At 37.8% G+C, this 18,543-nt stretch overlaps 1 protein-coding gene and 2 pseudogenes across 1 annotated transcript in view; 2 read left to right on the forward strand and 1 right to left on the reverse strand.

Annotated features, from left to right (window-relative positions):
• The window catches only part of LOC138170728 (serpin B4-like), a 427,261-nt gene that overhangs the window by 117,491 nt on the left and 291,227 nt on the right, over positions 1–18,543 (reverse strand). The gene's annotated exons all lie outside the window — the stretch shown is intronic.
• Positions 2,616–12,490, forward strand: LOC138170305 (vesicle-associated membrane protein-associated protein A-like; annotated as a pseudogene).
• LOC138170306 (V-type proton ATPase catalytic subunit A pseudogene) lies at positions 12,752–15,633 on the forward strand (annotated as a pseudogene).

The raw sequence follows: 18,543 nt of genomic DNA on the forward strand, positions 1-18,543 counted from the left end.
ACATATACATACACACACGTCTGGTAGCTCTGCCCTGCCCATCCCCTATGACAAGAATGGGATCCAAGGTCCCAAGTTCCCAGATCTTTCTGGGGATGAGGAAAGTGAAAAGGTAGGAAAGTAAACAGAGAGAAACTAAGAGTTTCCCTTCTGGATATGAGGAGAAATTCTTATGGGAGTTTAACCTGGGTTCCTCAAATCTGCCCCAACCCCAGACATCAGTGCTGAAGTACAAAATTATCTATGGTACATTCTTTCATACTTGGTACTTCAGTGTTTTAAAGCTCTGTGATTTCCTTGACCTGGACAATCCTTCCCAAGACATAGATCTCAACCCCCCTACAACTCAGAAGGTCATCTTCAGAGTTACTATGAACAACAAAAACAACAACAACAAAATCATCATTCTGGGACTAGCCCAGAGATGGTCTTTCATCAAGATAAAGATAATGATTGAAGAGGAAAGTGACAAATGTTGGAGGAGATGTGGAGAAATTGGGACACTAATTTACTGTTAATGGAACTGTGAATTGATCCAACCATTTTGGGGAGCAACCTGGAATTATGCCCAAAGAGTTTTTAAACTGCCTACCCTTTGACCCAGCAATACCACTACCAAATCTGTTTTCCAAGATGATTAGGGGAAAAAGAAAAGAACGTCTATGTTCTACAATATTTGTAGCAGCTCTCTTTGTGGTGGCAAAGAACTGGAGGAATGCCCATTATTTGGGGAAGGGGTGAACAAGTTATGATAAATGAGTGTGATGGAATACTACTGTTATAAGTAATGATGAGCTCAATGATTTTAGAAAAACATGGAAAGACTTGAATGAAATAATGAAGAGTGAAATGAGCAAAACCAAGAGAACATTATATACAGGAACAGCAATATTGGTTCAAGAACAACTTCAAATGACTAAGTCATTTTGACTATTATAAATATTCATATTAACTATAAAGAACACATGAAGGAAGACACTATCTGCATCCAGAGAAATAACTGATAGACGTATGTATAGAATGGTTTTACATATGTATGTGTATGATGTATATATACACATATATATATATATATATGTACATACATATTTGTATCGAATTGAAGAGATTACCCATAAAGAGGGTTAGGTTGCTCTGGAGACCCCAAAATACCAACACGCCAGGGCCTGCTGAATGAATTCAACCCAAGTCTTCTCAGCCAAAGAAAAGTAAAGTTTATTAAAATTTCACTTGTATTGGACACAGAATAAGCCTGTGCTAGGTCATTCTATGGTGCTCTCACACACATGGAGGGAAGATGGGATCTTATATACAGAAAGGTTGTTGGAAGAATATAGGGCTGGTCTAGAGGAGGAGTTTGGGAGGGTCTTCAGGAGAAGTCAGATGAGGTCAATGAGTGATTAAGGGTGGGAAGTTTCTGGAGGCTACCTGGAGACTACAGACAATGGTGGGCTAGGCCAGTTCAAGGGTGGACTGATATTTTGATAGACTCAAGATTGGGAAGTAGATGGACAATGGAGGACTAGGCTAGTAACAGAAGCCTGGGCCCAGCCACAATGTAAGGCTTATGGCCTCATGCAAATGACTCATCAAATGGGACGATTTAATCAGAGTTCAAGGGGGGTTCCCAGAGCCTGTACCTCAAGGATTCAAGGGGATTCCCAGAGCCTCCACCTCATCATAATGATAGGCATCTCTAGGGTGGGGCAGGAAGAGAAGGAAAAAGAAGAAAGTTACACATAACTTTATTATATATATAAAAGGAATAACAAGTTATACATAGTAGATGTGCAATTTCATGTAAAATCAGCTTTTTGTTTATTCTATGTTACAGAAATACTTGTTTAAAAGTTCAGAATAAAATTTTAAAAACTTTTTAAAGAAATAAAAAATAGGGAAAGGGACTGTACAAGTGATTTCGTTGGTGTAAGAACTTCAAGATAAGGATACTTCATTTATAGATTATGCAGATTGTCACCTTCTCTGTAATTTGTAATCAGGAAGCACTGAATGATTAAGTGACTTGTTCAGGGTCACAGAGCTAGTATCAAAGGCAAGACCTGAACCCACATCTTCCTGTTTCAAAGCTAGTTCTCTTTAATAACATAATAGAGGCCACATTGCCTCTATTTCATAAAGATAAAAACAAAATTAAAAATTGGTAAATACCACCAAAGGAATATGGGGATAAATTAGTAAAAGCTAAATAACTTTAATTTTGAAATTTGAGAACTTATTCCTTAATATTTTTTAAATAGGTAACTTGTCTATTGGTAAATTTTGGTAAAAAACTGAAAATGACCTCACTCCATGGGTGACAATTTAGCTTTCTTTTGGGGGGGGGTGTCTTTTTTGGAGGGGGGAAGGCAGGACAATTGGGGTTGAGTGACTTGCCTAAGGTCACACAGCTAGTAAGTGTTAAGTGTCTGAGGTCAGATTTGAACTCAGGTCTTCCTTACTCCAGGGCAGGTGCTCTATTTACTTCCTCACTTACCTGCCCCACAATTTAGCTTTCTAATGTGCCTGGCATGCAATGGGTTGTCCTTTATTTTCAAGCTGTTACACAGGAATAAGTTGTTAGTCAACAACAATCAAGGAGAATTTATGGAATTCCCATGGGTATTTCTCAGGCAAGAGGAATACATATTCAGGAAGAAACTCAGTCCTTACCCTCTAGGACTGTCTGATAAAACTGATATGTATGTATTTATTTGTTTGTTTGATTGTTTGTTCATTTGTTTGTTTGCTTGCTTTTTAGAGGGGGAAGATAGAGCAACTGGGGTTAAGTGACTTGCCCAAGGTCACACAGTGTTAAGTGTCTGAGGCTAGATTTGAACTCAGGTCCTCCTGACTCCAGGGCCAGTGCTCTATTCACTTCAACACCTAGCTGTCCCTTGATATGTATTTAGTTAACAGAATTATGCACATGTAAATAAAATAATTACAGAAACAATATTGAATCTGAGTGGTAAGAGAAGGGAAGATGAAGAGAACTAACTAGAAAAAGGTTGTGGAAGGAGATAGATCTTGAATTATTTAACAGGAGATAATACCCCTCTTATATCATTGGGACTCCATTGGAGCCCCAAACCCTATTTCACTAGCTGTTAAGTGGAGATCTTCTAGAAATTTAGAGGCTCCCTAACCTCTGTTCTATCTCTCTGATAAGGATTGGGGGCAGGGGCAGGGATGGCAAAGTAAAAGAAGATTCTGACAAAGACCTAGAATTTAAAGGCCCCTTCCCACACATAGTCACTTTTAAATTCATCAGATAGAAAATTATGTTTCAAAGCACCTCTTCAGTAGTATATGAGGATGAATACTAGAATTATTTATCTGATAAATCAAAGATAAAGAATGAGTCCAGAGGACCAAAGATGAGTCATGACACCCTCCTCCTACCAGAGAGGTGATAGATTTAATATCAAGAATGAGATATTTGGACATGACCAATGTAGAATTGTAGAATTTTCTTTTTTGTTATAACTGCCAGGTTTTGTTTGTTGTGAATGTTTTGGGAGCTTTTAGGCAGGTAGGTGGTACAATGGGTAGAGTTCTAGACTGGGAGTCAGAGAGACCCAAGTGTATAGTCCTCTCTTGGACATTTAGTAGCAGTGTGACCCTGGGCAAGTCATCTACCTCTCAGCCCCAGTTTCCTCACATATAAATAATAATAGCACCTATTATAAATGATAACAGCACCTACTTCACAGGGTTACTGTATCAAATGAGACAATATGCAGAACTCTGTAAACGTTAGGGCACTGTATAAATGTTAATTAGTGCTTTTTCTTTTGTTGTTCTATGGGAGAGCAAGGGCAAAGGGAAGAAGAAATTGTGATTTTTTTTTAAGTGACTAGGGTCTGAGATATGGCAGTGACCATGTGAATGGAGAGGAGATCAGATATTGCAGAAGCAGAACTGATAAGACCTAATTGTGTGAGGGAAGGAGTGGAGAAAAATACCAAGTTAAGAACCCAGGAGAGACAGAAAAGAATGGAAGAGGAGAAGTTTGGAGGCATTGGGAAGAGAGAGAGATGAGCTCTGCTTTGGATGTGTTGATTTTAGAAGCCAAGGGGAAATTCAGGTAAAAATGTGCAACAGACAGTACTGTGGTTCAAAGTAAAATGGCCTAGTGACTGCTTTCCAGGCATATTATTGTTGGCAGGATTCTTTTTCAGGTACAGGTTGGACTAGGAAAAAAAAAGGAAAAAAATTTTATTACAGTCATCCATTCCATACTGTGACTTTCTCCATCATGGTTTCAATATATCATGAATAAGCATAAGAAATTAAATTGGGAGTTTTACAGAAGTTGCAGATAACATGCAAAAGCCAGCAGATGACACAAAAAAAAGTTAGAAACTCAGAAGTGCATAAGATATATGTACAGTATTGTATAATATCAACATATTTTATCTTTTAATACCATGATAGGGGCGGCCAGGTAGCACAGCGAGTAAGAACACGGGCTCCAGTGTTGGGATGACCTGGAGATCGAGTCCCGGGCTCAGACACTCAGCCCCACACCCAGAAATAACTGGCCGGTAACCTTGAGCAAGTTACTTAACCCCGATTGCTTTAAAAAAAAATACCATGATAATTCAGACTTCTTCTCTGGTACAAAGGGAAGGCCAAAATCTTCATGTGGATTTTCTGTTGTATAAGGCTGCCACTCCTCTAATCCCTGCTATGTGGGAGGAATAACTACTGATCCAGGGTCAAACAGAGCTGTTTCAGTGATGCTACTCAGGTTTTTAACTATAATCTGAATAAGAAAAGTAAACACAAGTTTATGGTACAGACAATTTTTGTTCCATCAAGCCCTTTAGATATAGAAACTGTAGAAAGAAGCAAAACCTGGTGAACAGATAGATACCAAACTGAGATGTATATTTGAAATGCCCAAAGAATATAATTTAAGGGTCAGCTAGATGGCACAGGGGATAGAGCACCGGCCCTAGAGTCAGGAGGACCTGACTTCAAATACGACTTCAGACACTTACTAACTGTGTGACCCTGGGCAAGTCACTTAACCTTGGTTATCTCCAAAAGAAAGAAAAAAAGAATCTAAGTTAATAGCTATGGAGCCTAGCAAAGCTGTGCTACTGAAGACATCTAAGCAAGATGGCCCCAGGCCAAAAGCCCCTGGTGTCTCACTCAACAATCCTGAAGTAAGAATACTAGTGGAAGAGTGTATAAGTATATAAAAATTTGAGAAGAATGATGAAAATATCAGAAGAAAATCAACACCTGAGAAAGACTCAGAAAGGCAGCACACATGAGTAAATCTGGAGCAAGCCCAGCCATGACTTTCAGAAAGAATGTTGCCAGTCCTCTTCCTTCACTGCTTTTGTAACTGGAGGTATTTTCATTGCATTCTTTCTAGGGAAATTCATCTTGTGGAGTGAAGCATGCAAAGGCTTTTTTGTTTACCTACCATTTCTTTGGGAGCCTAGACCGTGCTCTGTGTGTGTGTGTGTGTGTGTGTGTGTGTGTGTGTAATGTCATATAGGCTTTGCTTTTAATGATCTCCTATAGCCAAAAAACACAATAAAAACAAACTGTTCAGCTATTAGAAAATGTATATTATTTGATCATCAATAGCAGGTATCACTTGCATATTCAGTCATTTATGAAATTCATAAAGTGATAAATCTTGAAGTATTAAAAACATAAATAAAAAGTGTTATTTCTTAGTGTTCAGAGTCTTGTAGATGTTATTTTAATGACACTTTATATTTTATCTGCTGCTGCTACCTCTTGAAATATGATTTATTTAGATTGCATACCCCAACATATTCAAGGATATGCTAGGGATATTCTGTGAGGAAATGGAGCCTCTTAAAGTATATGTTTCCTATTTTACCTCTGTTAATATCATGGCATAATTTTCCCTATTATCCCTTGTGAGATAGTTGCTGACCAAGTTTGCTATCCCTATGATCCAGTCCTATGGTATTTAATGTAAAAAAGACTGTCCATAGGTTTAAAAAAAGCTTCCTAAGATCCCAGTCACACCTTATTTAAAACTTAGAATTTAAGTCCAATACCCTGATTTTACAAGTAAATGAAACCCGGACAGGCAATTGGTGTCATCTAAAGTCACTTATGCAAGGAGATAGGTAAGATTTGAAACTAGGTCTCCATACTCCAAATCTTGTGCTCCTCAGTCAGCCCATGTACTATCTCTATGTTGGATGTGGGCAGATGGGAGGGAATGGGCTGGCAAGAGCCTGACAAAAAGGGAGATTAGAGGCAATTCAGCTGAACTCTCTCAACATCTGCCTCCAAACAACTTTAAAATAATGCCTCAAATCGAATTTTGAAGCAAGAGAGCCAACAAAATGTGAGAGTGAGATATTTTTCCAGCCTAATAAAAGTTATGAGGTCAGCAAGGGAAGCTGGTGACATAGGGTACAGACCTGTCTAGAGCCCACATATGTGATGGCAGAAACAGCAGCTGCAGCAGCAGCAGCTTTGGAAGCTCTTAGCCATGGGATGGTCAGGGGATCAGACAACCTATCAGAAAGAGATTACATGGGACCTTTTGCTGATACTAGGTATAGCTGACACCGATTGGCAATTCTTTTGCTCACACACCGTTCTGGAATGCTGTTACAGGTTGGAGAAGAGTGCTGGGAGTCAGTCACAAGAGAGCAGGGGTCCTGGTCTCAGTTCCAAGGCAAAGAAAGCATCACCTTTGTGACTGCAAGGGACCGGAGGCCCTTTTTTCATAAAGATCAGAGCACAGACAGGAGAGTAGTGATCACACCTCTCCCCACATCACACCACCTTGGAAGCACCAAAATCTTACAGACCTCCAGAATTACCTCTGAAAAAATAGCATGAAAAAGCATGAAGCTTAGAGCAGTGCCTCCCCACCTCCAGGTTAGCAGAGCCCAACTTTAGCATAAAGTTCAAAGTCAAGAAACAGGCTGGGAAAAGGAGCAAACAACAACAAAATTGACCATAAAAAGCAATGGCAGAAAAGACCTAGACACAAACTCAAAAAAACATAACAATGTGAAAATAGCTACAAAAAAGTCTCAAAAAAATGCTAATTGAACCCAACTTTAACAAGAATTCCTGGAAGAGTTAAAGAAAGAGAAGAGTGGTAGAGGAAAAATTTGGGAAAGTAATGAGAGTGATGCAAATAGTGATGCAAAAGAAGCACCAAAAAAAATGCTGAAGAAAATAACACCTTAAAAAACAGAATTGGTCTAATGGTAAAAGAGACACAAAAAGAGAAAGAACTGAAAAGAAGAATTCCTTAAAAAGAAGAATTGGTCAAATGGAAAAAGAGGTACAAAAGTTCACTGAAGAAAATAATACCTTAAAAAAATTAGAATTGAACAAATAGAAATCAATAACTCTTTGAGACATCAAGAAACAATAAAATAAAGCCAAAAGAATGGGAAAAATAGAAGAAAATGTGAAATATCTCAACAGAAAAAACGACTGACCTGGAAAATAGGTCAAAGAGAAAGAATTTAAGAATTACTGGACTGCCTGAAAATCTTTCAAGCAGCCAGAAAGAAAGAATTTAAATATTGTGGAGTCATGTTAGGATAACACAAGATTTAGCAGCTTCCACATTAATGGATCAAAAGGCTTGGAATACAATATCCTGCAAGGCAGGGGAGCTAGTATTACAATCAAGAATAACCTATCCAGCAAAACTGAGTATAATTGGGAGGTGGGGTAAGGGAAGATGGATATTTAATGAAATAGAGGACTTTCAAGCATTCCTGATGAAACACCAGAGCTAAATAGAAAGTCTGACATGTGAACAAAAAATTCAAGAGAAGCATAAAAAAGTAAATATGAAAGAGTAACTATAAGGATCTCAATAAAGTTAAACTATTTAAAATCCTAAATGGGAAGATGTAACACCTAAGAACTTTCTCATTATTAAGGCAGTTAAAAAGAGTTTACATAGACAGAGAGCATGGATGTGAGTCGATTATGTTGGAATGATTTAAAAAAATGGAGTGAGAAAAAGAGATACACTGGGAGAAGGGAAAAGGGAGAGATAGAAGGGAGAAAGTTTTCTTACAAAGAGGCACAAAAGGAAAAGCTTTTACAATTAAGGGGAAATTGAGTGGGGTGGTGGGCAATGTTTGAACCTCACTCTCATCGAAATTGATTCAAAGAAATAAGAAAATATATACACATTCAATTGTGTATAGAAATTTAACTTACTCAATAGGAAAATAGGAGAGGAAAGGAATAAGATAAAGGGAGAGTGTGAATGATAAAAGGGAGGACAGGTTAAAATAGGCAGTGGTTAGAAGCAAAATAGACTTTTGAGGAGAAACAGGATAAAAATGACAGAAGAAACAGAAGAAAATGGGATGGAGGGAAAAACACAGTAATCATTATTGTGAATGTGAATGGGATGAGCTCAACCATAAAAAGGAAGTGAATAACAGAATGGATTAGAAGTAAGACTCCAACAATATATGGTGAACACGAGACATACTTGAGACAAAAACACAGAGAGAAATAAAATAAAGGGCTAGAGCATAATCTAATATGCTTCAATGTGAACTGAAAAAAAAAAAGCAGGGATAGCAATCATGATCTCAGACAAAGCTAAAGCAAAAATAGACCTAATTAAAAGAGATAATAAGGGAAACTACATTTTGCTAAAAGGTACCATAGACAAAAAAGTAATAGCAAAAATTTTTACAGCAAGTTTCTCTGATAAAAGCCTCATTTCTCAAATATATACTGAGTATAGAACTGAGTCAAATTTAGAAAAATAAGAGCCATTCCCCAATTGATAACTGTCCAAAGGATATAAACAGGCAGTTTTCAGAAGAAGAAATCAAAGATATCTATAGACATATGGGAAAAAATGCTCTAAATCACTATTGATTAGAGAAAAGCAAATTAAAACAACTCTGAGATACCACCTAACACTTATTAGAAATGACAAATGCTGGAGGGCATGAGTGAAAAATAGGTCCACTAATGAATTGATGGTGGAGTGGTGAACTGATCCAACTATTCTGGAGAACATTTTAGAACTAGACCCAAAGAACTATAAAACTGTGTATAACCTTTGATCCAGCAATACTACTACTAGGTCTATATCTCAAAGAGATCAAAGAAAGAGGAAAAGGACCTATACATATAAAAATATCACAGCTTTTTTGTGGTGGCAAAGATTTGGAAACCAGGGACTGTTCATCACTTGGGAAATGGCTGAATAAGTTATGGCATCTGATTGTGTTGGAATACTGTTGTGATGTGGAAATGACAAAGGGGGTGGTTTCAGAAAAACATGGCAAGATTTATATGAATTGATGCAAAGTGAAGCAAGAAGAACTAGATCATTGTGTATAGTAACAGTAATGTTGTACTGATGATCAGTTGTGAAAGATTTGGTTACTATGAATAATACAATGATCCAAGATAATCCCAAAGAACTCATGATGAAAAAATGCTATCCACCTCCACAGAGAGAACTGATGAACTCTGAGTACAAATTGAAGTATCGTTTTTTCACTTTATTTTTCTTAATTTTTTCTTGCAATATGACTAATATGGAAATATTACATAATTTTACATGTAATTGATATCATATTGTTTGCTTTCTCAGAAAGTGGGGGGAGTGGGAAGGAGGGAGGGAATTTGGAACTTAAAATTTTAAAAGAAAAGAATGTTTTAAAAAATTTTTTAATGAGTCTAGCAGAAGGAATAGGTGATCTGAATTAGAATTTGCTTTTCCCAGATTACCAAACCACGAGGAAAATGCCATAGAATATTGATATTGATGCTGAATTCATTTACACTGATAGATAAAATACATTATTGGATGATTTTACTTAAATAGACCAGGAAATAGCCTTAGGTTCATTATTTTTTTCTCCTGTCACTGCTATAGCAATCAATGCTATTTTTCGATAATTTATACCATTGCTGCAATCTTACACTGAATTTCAGAATGGAAATACAGATGGAGTTGGAAAAGGAGATATTAGGTATGTGTGTGTGCATATATATATGTGTGTGCATGTGTGCACACACGTATACATACACATATACATATATGTATGCATATGAAATATTAATAAGAGGGTTCCAAGAGGGAAGAGAGAAGTCACTCTGCTGTGTTGGCACATTTGACTCTTTCCACCCAGTTTTAGTTACATGAAACAATGTTTCCTCTGCCATTGTCCAAGAGCCAAGTCTGTTTAGAAAGTGGCTATAGCTTTGCTATATGATCATAACTCAAAGTTATATAACACTTTTAAAATTTGTAAAATGTTTTTTCTTACAACAGCCTAGGGGAGGATGGTGTATAAGTATAACATAGTCATTTTACAGAAAAAGAAACTAAGGTTCAAAGACAGTTCTTTTCTTTGTATTGAGAGGCAACAGGGAGTACTGGATAACCCCTGAACTTGGTCTCAAGACACCTGAGTTCAAATCCCACCTCGGACATTTACTAGCTGTGTGGCCTCTCAAGTCTCTCAATTACCTCATCTGTAAAATGAGGATGATATTTTTAACTACCTACCTCAGAGAGTTGTTGTGAGAAAAGTTCATTGCAAACATTAAGCCAAAATACAAATGTAATTTCTTAATTTGTTTTTATATGGAATGTCTCAAAAGTCTTCATGTATTTTTAAGCTACTAAAGGTTACTGAGGCTTACAAAAAGCTTAAAACTGCACCAAGACTTTTGGAACATTGTATCTACACAGTTGGGAAGCACATCACTTTACCTGAACCTCAATCTCATCATCTGTGAAATGGATGTGATAATATTTGATTCTTGCTCTACCTGTTTCACAGTGGCATTTATATAACTCTTTGAGGTCTGCAAATTACTTTAAATACATTCCCTCATATAGTCCTTCTTATAAAGCTTGGAAGTAGATAATATAATGATACTACAGGGATTATTGTCCTTAGATTTCCTCAAGACTCAGATCTCTAACCCTCTTCCCTCCTTCAGAAGCTTGTCCCAAACATCCCAATTGCTAATTCCCTCCCACCCAACTCCCAGAGACCCAGATTGTATGACTACTTTGTACTAACTGTCAAGGGTACTAGTTTCTGTACCTTGGAAGTGAGATGTGATTAGCCTAGCAGAAACCTGTGGAACTCATTTTATTCTTTGAATTACAGAACCAGCATTGTGTCATGGAAAGAATATTGTTTAGTTGTGTCCAACTCTTCATGACTCCATTTGGGGTTTTCTTGGCAAAGATACTGGGAGTGGTTTTCTCTTTCCTTTTCCAGTTTATTTTACAGATAAGAAACTGAGGCAAACAGGATTAAATGACTTGCCTGGGGTTATACAGCTAGTAAGTGTCTGAGGCTAGATCTGAACTCAGATACTACTGACTCCAGGCCCAGCATTCAAAATACTGAACCATCTAGTTGCCTCTCATGGAGAGAGGGCCAAGTCTGAAATTATGAGACACAGATGTGAATCTTGGCTGTGCAACATCTTAGCTACAATCTTGTATCACAGCCTTGTCACATCATAGATTCAGAGCTGGAAAAGACCAGAGGCTGTCTGGTCCAACTCTCTTATTTGACAGATGAGGGAGCTTTGTCCCAAACAAGTTAGATGACTTGCCCAAAGTCACAGATGTAATAAGGTTAAGTGCTCAAGGTCACAGTGACAGAGATGGGATTTGAACTTGATTCCTCTTACTCTGACTCCATTACTACTTACCATGTCAGATAGTAGGACTCAGAAACTGAAAATAACCTTACAGGTGATAGAATTCAACCTTGTTATTTTACAACTCATTAAGTGATTCCCTGAAGGTTATGCTTAAATAAATAGTGGAGGGCAGAATTCAAACCCAGATCTAGTGTTATTTCCATCATAGCATGCTGCCTTTTATCTCTGTAGCTGAAATATCTGCTCATACCAAGCTCCACCCCTAGAAGAACAGAAGCTCTTTGGAGGAAGGCACTAAGTCATTTTTTATTTTTGTATCTTCAGTGTCTAGCGGAGTTCTTTGCACATAATGGTAATTGAAATGTTTTTCAATCAACTGAATTAATTTGAATGAAAATGTATAATGTCAAGCTACAAGGTATTTAATAAAGCACTTTCTCATGACATAGTGGTATAGTTGAGAAAAGTGCTAGACTTGGAGTCAGGAAGGTCTGGATTCAATTTTTTTTTTTTTTTTTGCTTTTTGGAGGGGGGAAGGCAGAGCAATTGGGGTTAGTGACTTGCCCAAGGTCACACAGCTAGTAAATGTGTCAAGTATCTGAAGCCAGTTTTGAGCTCAGGTCCTCCTGATTCCAGGGACAGTGCTGTATTCACTATGCCACCTAGCTGCCCTATGGATTCAAATCTTGGGTCCAGTACTTACTAGCTGTGTGACCACAAGCAAGTCTCCTAATCTCTCTTAGGCATCAGGTTCCTCATCTTTAAAATGGGTATTCGTTCATTCATTTATTCAACAGGAATTTATGCAGCATCTACCATGTGCTGGGCTCTGCAATAGACCTTGAACGTAAAAAGACAAAAATTAAATAGTTCTTGCCCTCAGGGAGCTTATCTTCTACTAAGGAGAATCAACATGTACATGGAAAAGCAAATACAAATATATACACAAAATAAAGGCAAAGGAATTTTCTGGGACTTGATAGACAGAGCCGGTATCAGCGGGTATAATAGAGAGAGTGCTGGAGAGAGCCGAAGGGTTTCATCTCCCCCTGACTGACCACACCATCCTCAGCAGCTCTCCGAGCAGCAAACAAACAGGATGGATTTCTTCCAGCTACCCAAAATCCAAGATGAAGACCAAGAAAGTGCATTTGGCTATGTGCATGGAGCCTCAGGATCTATGGTCACTGCCTGTAACATAGGCAGGGCAGTTATATGTGAACTGGTAAGAGGAGCCCATAGCAAACTGTTTAGAGAAATGATTCAGTTGGAAGGTGACACGACCACTAACTAGGTGTATGAAGAAACTTCTGGTGTCTCTGTTGGTGATTCAGTATTCTGGACAGGCAAACCCCTCTCAGCGGAGCTTGGTCTTAGCATTTTGATGAAATTCAGAGGGCTTTGTCAGACAACAGCCAACAAACTCAAAGCATTTACCATTTACATTCCTAGAGGAGTCAATGTATCTGCTCTTAGCAAGGATATCAAATGATTTTACACCTCACAAAATCTTCAGGTTTGCAGTAATATCACAAAATTATACTACCATTGCACAATTATGGTTGAGGCACAGTGACATACAACGTTCTGTGGCAACTATGATACCTCAGATGTTGTCTTGAGGCCAGAACTTGAGGTAGTAAAGAAGTACGCTATGGTCCACTATGGCGTCCCCATCAAGTCCATCCTGTGACTGAGAAGCTGCCAGTCAATCACCCTCTGTTAACTGGCCAGCGAGTCCTCAAGGTGTTTTTCTCATGTTTATAAGGAGAAACTACTGCTATCCCTGGCACTTTGGGCTCTGGAAAAACTCTGGTAACACAGCCTCTATCTAAATGATGTGATCATTTAAGTGGGTTGTAGAGAAAAAAGAAATGAAATGTATGAAGTACTCAGAGACTTCCCAGACCTAACTGATGAAAACTGATGGGAAGATAAAGTATGTGATAAAGAGAACGGCTTTGGTGGCTAGCACCTCCAACATGCCCGTGGCTAAGAAATTTCTGTTTACACTGGAATTACTCTGTCTGAATATTTATGTGACATGGGCTATCATGTTGGTATATCTATCATGTCAGGCTAACTCTACCTCTCAATGAACTGAAGCCCTTAGAGAAATTTCAAATTGTTTACTGCCTGCTGAGAGTGGTTACCCTGCATATCTTGGTTCCCATTTTTATGAGTGACCTAGCCAAGTACAATGTCTTGGAAACCCAGAAAAGGAAGGGAGTGTCAGCAGTATAGGAGTTGTTGCTTCCCCTGGTGGTGACTTCTCTGACCCTGTCACATCCACCACTCATATGGTTCAGGTGTTCTGGAGCTTAGATAAGAGACTAGCTCAGCATAAATACTTCCTATAAAACGGCTGATCAGCTACAGCAAGTACATGCGTGCCTTGGATGAGTACTATGACAAGTAATTTTTTGTCCCTCTGAGGACCAAGGCTGAAGAGATGCTGTAGGAAAAAGAGGATTTGGAAGTTCCTCTTGTGGGGAAGATTTCTTTCTTTTTTTTTTTTTTAAGCAATTGGGGTTAAGTAACTTGCTCAAGGTTACATGGCCAGTTATTTTGTGTGGGTGTTAAGTATCTGAGGCCGGGTGCTCTTACTCACTGTGCCATCTGGCTGCCCCTGATTTCTTTCTTTTTTTAAAAAAAAAGTCTTAATAGAATTTTATTTTTTTCTAATTACACATAAAGACAATTTTTAACATTCAGTTTTTACATAATTTTGAGTTCCAAATTTTCTCCCTCCCTCCCTTCTCTCCCCCCTCTTTAGGACAGTAAACAATTTGATAAAGCTTATATATGTGTAATCATGTAAAGCATATTTGCATATTAATCATGTTGTGAAAGAAGAAACAGTTTGCAAAAAAATTACAGTTTGCAAAAGGAAAAAACCAGGAAAAAAATAAAGTGAAAATAGTATGCTTCACTCTGCATTCAGACTCCGTAGTTCTTTCTCTGGACGCAGATAGCATTTTCCATCATGAGTCTTTTGGAATTGTCTTAGATCATCATATTACTGAGAAGAGCTAAGTCAATTATAGTTGATCATCACACTATTTTACTCTTACTGTGTACAATGTTCTCCTGGTTCTGCCCACTTCACTTTGCATCAGTTCACATAAATCTTTCCAGATTTTTCTGAAGTTTGTCTGCTTGTCATTTATTATACTGTAATAGTATTCCATTATATTTATATACCACAACTTTTTCAGTGATTCTCCAACTAATGGGCATCCCCTCAATTTCCAATTCTTTGCCACCACAAAAAGAACTGCTATAAATATTTTTGTAGTTCTAGGTCCTCTTCCCTTTTTCATGATTTCTTTGGTATAGAAATCTAGTATTGTTATTGCTGGATCATATGCACAGTTTGGTTGCCCTTCAGACCCAGTTCCTAATTGCTCTCCAGACCTATTGGCTCACTCCACAACTATAGAAAGACTTCTTTCCAACAAGACTTCTAGCAAAAATAAATAAAATTACCACAGGGAGCAAAACTTAGCAAAGATGACTTCTTGTAGCAAAATAGATATACTTGTTATGACAGGTTCTGCCCATTCTACAAGACTGTAGGCAAGCTCTCCAATATGATTGCTTTTCATGATATGGCAGACAAAGCTGTTGAAATGACTGCCCAGAGTGATAATAAAATAAAAAAGCCCACCATCTGAGAACACAGAGGGGAGATTCTCTATAAACTTTCCCCCATAAAATTCAAGGTCCAATAAAAGATGGTGAAGCAAAGATTGAGGCTGACTATGCTCAGCTTCTTGAAGATATGCAAAATATATTCCATAGTCTAGAAGGTAAGAACTGTGATTTCTTTCCTCCTCTCCCTCAGCTGGTTCATGTGTTCTTTTCTCTTTAAATTCCACATCTCTTTCCCCTTTGCTTCCTCATTGTGCATCGAGACCAGCACAGTTCTGTTTATGTACTCATTTGTTTTCCTGCTCATATTTGGTAGGTCTTACATAAAACAAAATATTCCTCAGTTTCAGCATTTGGTGGGCCTCCCTAATTCTTTGTCTGAAGTATCAAATACAATAAATGTGATCATCTCTGGTTCAAAGCGAGAAATTGCTACACTAGCATTCACTTAGGTAGAGGCTGCCTTTCCCCCTTTCTCTTTATGCTTCCTCTTCCTCAAGTTATAGAAAGGGGTAACACAGGTACTTTTTAAGGCAGTCTTTTTGACATGGAAGCCCTTGGCCCTGTGTCTTTTGACAGAGAGTCAGTACATGGAATGACTCATTGTTCTCTGAGGTGAGGGTATTCTCAGCTTAGCATTTCGTTAGTTACCTACTTTGCAGGAAATTAGTGGTTTCTTTTTTGGTAATGAGATTGATTAATATTGTGCCAATTATGGGCTACTCCTACTGATAAAAATCAGCAGTAATTGTAGAAAATTGTGGAGAATTACACTTTCTCTCTGATAGTGCCTGAAGCATGGTGAGTGCATTGAAAGGCAATTACAAAACTCAGCAAAATACTTGAATCATTAAAAAAAAAGGAAGTCAGGTTGGCAGTTTAACAACAAAATCATAATTTGAAAACATGTTGTGTTTCTTTTTTTTTTTTTTTTAAGCAATTGGGGTTAAGTAACTTGCTCAAGGTTACATGGCCAGTTATTATTTCTGGGTGTGGTGCTAAGTATCTAAGCCTAGATTTGATCTCCAGGTCATCCTGGACACTGGAGCTGGTGCTCTTACTTGCTGAGCCACCTGGCCGCCCCTACATGCTATGTTTCTATAGGTAAATATATTGTATCAAGGAATGTTACAATGCACTTCTGTCGAATTCATTTTAAATGTGTGTTTCAAATGATCATCATGGATTTGTACCCACCCTTCCTTCCTCCCTTTCTTTCCTTGACAATCATTTTAGAGATCTTAACTCTTCCAAGTTACATAGAGTATGTATGACTAGTAAGATGCAATGTAAGATGGTAGCTAAAAGACTAATGAAAAGTTTGACTGTAAAAATGATACTCTGGTCTCAAGGATCATTTCTTTTTTTTTATTTTCTTTTTTTTCAGTTTGGAGGCAATAGGTTTAAGTAATTTGCCCAAGGTCACACAGCTAGTAAAGTGTCTGCAGCCAGATTTGAACTGAGGTCCTCCTGACTCCATGACCAACCCCTGAGAATCATTTCTTTGAAATGGTTGCCTGGGGCAGCTAGGTGGTGCAGTGAATAGAGCACTGGCCCTGGAGTCAGGAGAACCTAAGTTCAAATCCAGCCTCAGACACTTAACACTTACTAGCTATGTGACCTTGGGCAAGTCATTTAACCTCAATTGCCCTGCCTTCCCCCCAAAAAAGCAAAATTTAAAAAAAGAAAGAAATGGTTGCCTGTCTGCCACACTTCATCAGACACTACCTTTTTTTGCCTCAGTATCTTCATCTGAAAATGAGTTGGAGAAAGAAATGTCAAACTACTCTGATATCTTTGGCAAGAAAACCCCAAATGGGGTCACAGAGTAAGACATGACTGAAATGACTAAAATATGTGCATGTGTGTGTATTTATGTATATATAGGTATTGTGTGTATATATATGTATGTGTATCCTGTTCACCAGTTCGTGAAAAATATCTATCCATGAGCATTTTTTCCTTCCTGTGGTTGGTGATACTAGCTCTGGCTTTTTCCATTACTGGCACAAGAGATTCCCCAGATTGTCTGTTTGTAGCCGTAGTAACATGACTCCAAAGATTCCCCACCATTCTATAGGGCTAATGGGGTAATAGATTCTTGGGTTTGCTCCTGATCCCTAAAGGTGTTGGTGACAATGATCTTTACATCCCACTCTACAGAGAAACTATGAGTTATCTGAAAAAAGGAGATGGTGTCAAACTATCTCAGTGACCATTTTAAAATGTGCTCATTGTGGAGTATGTGAGGAAAGAAAACCACAGAGCAACCTTGAGAGCAGCAGTTTCCTGTTAACTATCAATTGTCAAAGTTCTGCCATCAATTTTTCAGAATTAATAGATTTTAGGAGAAAAAAGGAGAGTTCTTGAAGTGTGTTTGTAACTATCTTAAATAGATGTAATAGTCCGGATAAAGTAACTTGTTTATTTTATCCCATGATAGACTAACTTTCAGAAAATATCTTTTTGCTGGACTATTAAGGGCAGGTGCAGTCATTTGAAGTTATACTTGTAATTTTGTCTGTTCGTTACAGATTGCATGCCCTTGTGGTAGTCTGTTGTTCAAGAAAAGTGTTCTTCCCGTGAAACTTTTTTAAAACCTTTTCAACATACTTCCAGATGAGAAAAATCATTTACTTCCAATGCTACCCCCTGCCCATTGTCCATAAGACCAACAGAAATTCAAAAATATTTTACACACATCAAAAATTCTTCCTTATACTACCATAAACCAACAGGCAAACTAAGATCATGGCAGTAATCTATGGTCTGAGAAAGAAACAGTGACCAAGATTTGATTGTTCTCTGAACTTCAGTTCTCCTTTTAAGAATGTTGATGCATGAGTATGAGAAGTTGTTATAGAAACCATGCTAATTCATTTTTGGTACCTCTCCACCACTGTTCCATGTGCTGTCGTAGAATTTCTAGGGGACTGATCTTATTTCTTTAACAATGGTGTGCTATACTTGAAAAAATCTTTTTAAAAAAAGATGTTGCTGTTCTATAATTATTGTGCTGTACCTGGTCCAAATGGAGCCAGTTCAACCAGTTTAATATGTATTTTTTCCAGTGTTAAATCTCACATTGTGCCCATTTTAAAAATTTCCTCTCCACTTGAGGAATGAGTAAGAGGTAAAAATATCACCTATTTTTCTTTGAGGTTTCACAGTTTTTATGTTACCTTTATGTACAGTTGTTCATCTAAAAGAATAAAAATATGAATTCAATGAGGAGGA

Source organism: Petaurus breviceps, unplaced genomic scaffold (assembly GCF_028583685.1).
Source record: "Petaurus breviceps papuanus isolate PSGF00001 unplaced genomic scaffold, PetGlider_PUasm1.0 38, whole genome shotgun sequence".
Taxonomy (NCBI): domain Eukaryota; kingdom Metazoa; phylum Chordata; class Mammalia; order Diprotodontia; family Petauridae; genus Petaurus; species Petaurus breviceps.